This window comes from Eubalaena glacialis, chromosome 4 (assembly GCF_028564815.1).
Source record: "Eubalaena glacialis isolate mEubGla1 chromosome 4, mEubGla1.1.hap2.+ XY, whole genome shotgun sequence".
In the NCBI taxonomy this organism is placed as follows: domain Eukaryota; kingdom Metazoa; phylum Chordata; class Mammalia; order Artiodactyla; family Balaenidae; genus Eubalaena; species Eubalaena glacialis.
Genome location: NC_083719.1, coordinates 166142357 through 166146066, shown reverse-complemented (window position 1 = coordinate 166146066; position 3710 = coordinate 166142357).

Sequence of the window (3710 nt, the reverse complement as noted above, 5' to 3'; positions counted from 1 at the left end):
GGACCTCTAAAACTTTACCAGGCACAGCGAGCGGTGGAAGCAAGTCCCACACACCGAAAGAGCCGTAGCTGAAAAATATTGTCGCTCCTTTGCAGCACCGTACAAGCCCTTTGCTTTTGGGGGAGAGGGCCTTTCTCTTCTCTTCTTTGGCACACAGGGAAATGCCTTCACGGTGTTCGGCCTTGATACACTCGAGTGAGTGCAGCTTCCCCTTAACTGTTGAGAGTGTGCTAGTGCAGCGCTCTCGAACATGACTGTCCTTTGAACACACCAAAAGAAACTTTCCATTCGAGGAGGGAACGCGCTGCACGGGAACTCTTTGTTCTCTGAGCCAAGTGGGTGCTGCTACTGCGCCTGTGTGTTTGCTGGTTCACTGGCACTCTGAGATGTTTTTGCCTCGCCATTGCGGGGCCCACGCTGTGCAGCTAACCTCACTTAGGGATCACAAGGGCCCGCATTACTTTCCAGGGGAGGACAACGCTGCCCGGATCACCCTCCAGGTGTCACTTTCTTGGCACTGAGCTACCTTCCTCGAAAGCTGTGCGTTGGTAGCCTGCTCCCAATGTGTTCCTTTGGTGACTGGACGCTCTTTGAGATGCTGGTCGAGACGGCCTCTGCTTCTCTGCTCTTGGAGAAGGCTGCTTTGCGGAGACGCTCAGCGTGGCCTGCGCCAAGTTCAACCTTCTGCTGCTCTGAACTAACGACTTACCTGCCCTCGCCCCTGGCGCAAAGTGCCTAGGCACAAGGGCACGCTCTGGCCCCGCTGCCCACACTCAGTAGTCCAAAGCCTTCACAGGCTCCACGGGCGTCCTGCTTCCACTTACCCTCTGAGCGCGGCTTGCTACGTGGCGGCGGCTGCAGCACTCCACAGGGTTTGGGGGCAGAACTCCTACCACTCTCCTCACATAGGCAGTCAGTCCTCCGCCGGGCTTCCCGTAGCCTGTGCAGAGAGCACTGTCTGTGGCACACCTCTTTCTTCTCCCTGCACCCTTATCTGTATTTTCGCAGCTGGGGGCAACCGGCTTCTGCTGCTGTGGACGAGGCCTGCTTACTGCTTGGCAAACGCCAGAGAGAAATGAGCGCGGCTGCAGAGGACGAGTCCAAGGAGCTCTAGGACGTCACAGTCAACCAGTGGTCTTGCCACCGAGCTCAGAGGTCTCTTCCAGTCCAGGAAAGAATGCGCCGCTTTGGCGTTCTTTCCTAGGACAAGAAACGTTCGGTGACAGTGCGTCTGTCAAGCTCGTGCTGACCGCCGCAATCTCAGAGCCTTTCCCTGCCAATCATCTCCTGGCTTCTACTTTCTGGCCGCAAGCTCACTTAAGAAGTACCCTTACCTACCCGAGGATTTCACTAAGGGACTCTATTCGGTATGCCCATCGCCTCTGCCAAGGCAACTGGGGCCAAAACATTGCAGTGGCTGCTGGATCCAACTCTCTCCGCCTCCCCGGGAGCCGCCCGAGCCTATGGGCTGTTGGAGAAGGTCTTCGTTATGGTCCAGGTCACTCCCTTGATTGGCAGAAAGTCCCACCGCTGCCAGTGAGGACTTTGGTTTGAGAGCTCACTCTGTTGAGAACGCGTTGGTGCAGCCCTCGTTTCTCCTGCGTACCGGACCCCTGCAAGTAACGGAGGCCTTTCAACGTCCAAACTCCTTCCTGGGGAAAACGCATACTTGTGGAGCGAGGAAGCCTAGGCAGGCTGCTTGCAGCCAGTCCACGCTCCTTTGGCTCCTGAAGCGAAGGCTTCCGGCACCTCTCCTGGCAGCCTCGCAAGCCTTTGGCCGGACCTCTAAAACTTTACCAGGCACAGCGAGCGGTGGAAGCAAGTCCCACACACCGAAAGAGCCGTAGCTGAAAAATATTGTCGCTCCTTTGCAGCACCGTACAAGCCCTTTGCTTTTGGGGGAGAGGGCCTTTCTCTTCTCTTCTTTGGCACACAGGGAAATGCCTTCACGGTGTTCGGCCTTGATACACTCGAGTGAGTGCAGCTTCCCCTTAACTGTTGAGAGTGTGCTAGTGCAGCGCTCTCGAACATGACTGTCCTTTGAACACACCAAAAGAAACTTTCCATTCGAGGAGGGAACGCGCTGCACGGGAACTCTTTGTTCTCTGAGCCAAGTGGGTGCTGCTACTGCGCCTGTGTGTTTGCTGGTTCACTGGCACTCTGAGATGTTTTTGCCTCGCCATTGCGGGGCCCACGCTGTGCAGCTAACCTCACTTAGGGATCACAAGGGCCCGCATTACTTTCCAGGGGAGGACAACGCTGCCCGGATCACCCTCCAGGTGTCACTTTCTTGGCACTGAGCTACCTTCCTCGAAAGCTGTGCGTTGGTAGCCTGCTCCCAATGTGTTCCTTTGGTGACTGGACGCTCTTTGAGATGCTGGTCGAGACGGCCTCTGCTTCTCTGCTCTTGGAGAAGGCTGCTTTGCGGAGACGCTCAGCGTGGCCTGCGCCAAGTTCAACCTTCTGCTGCTCTGAACTAACGACTTACCTGCCCTCGCCCCTGGCGCAAAGTGCCTAGGCACAAGGGCACGCTCTGGCCCCGATGCCCACACTCAGTAGTCCAAAGCCTTCACAGGCTCCACGGGCGTCCTGCTTCCACTTACCCTCTGAGCGCGGCTTGCTACGTGGCGGCGGCTGCAGCACTCCACAGGGTTTGGGGGCAGAACTCCTACCACTCTCCTCACATAGGCAGTCAGTCCTCCGCCGGGCTTCCCGTAGCCTGTGCAGAGAGCACTGTCTGTGGCACACCTCTTTCTTCTCCCTGCACCCTTATCTGTATTTTCGCAGCTGGGGGCAACCGGCTTCTGCTGCTGTGGACGAGGCCTGCTTACTGCTTGGCAAACGCCAGAGAGAAATGAGCGCGGCTGCAGAGGACGAGTCCAAGGAGCTCTAGGACGTCACAGTCAACCAGTGGTCTTGCCACCGAGCTCAGAGGTCTCTTCCAGTCCAGGAAAGAATGCGCCGCTTTGGCGTTCTTTCCTAGGACAAGAAACGTTCGGTGACAGTGCGTCTGTCAAGCTCGTGCTGACCGCCGCAATCTCAGAGCCTTTCCCTGCCAATCATCTCCTGGCTTCTACTTTCTGGCCGCAAGCTCACTTAAGAAGTACCCTTACCTACCCGAGGATTTCACTAAGGGACTCTATTCGGTATGCCCATCGCCTCTGCCAAGGCAACTGGGGCCAAAACATTGCAGTGGCTGCTGGATCCAACTCTCTCCGCCTCCCCGGGAGCCGCCCGAGCCTATGGGCTGTTGGAGAAGGTCTTCGTTATGGTCCAGGTCACTCCCTTGATTGGCAGAAAGTCCCACCGCTGCCAGTGAGGACTTTGGTTTGAGAGCTCACTCTGTTGAGAACGCGTTGGTGCAGCCCTCGTTTCTCCTGCGTACCGGACCCCTGCAAGTAACGGAGGCCTTTCAACGTCCAAACTCCTTCCTGGGGAAAACGCATACTTGTGGAGCGAGGAAGCCTAGGCAGGCTGCTTGCAGCCAGTCCACGCTCCTTTGGCTCCTGAAGCGAAGGCTTCCGGCACCTCTCCTGGCAGCCTCGCAAGCCTTTGGCCGGACCTCTAAAACTTTAGCAGGCACAGCGAGCGGTGGAAGCAAGTCCCACACACCGAAAGAGCCGTAGCTGAAAAATATTGTCGCTCCTTTGCAGCACCGTACAAGCCCTTTGCTTTTGGGGGAGAGGGCCTTTCTCTTCTCTTCTTTGGCA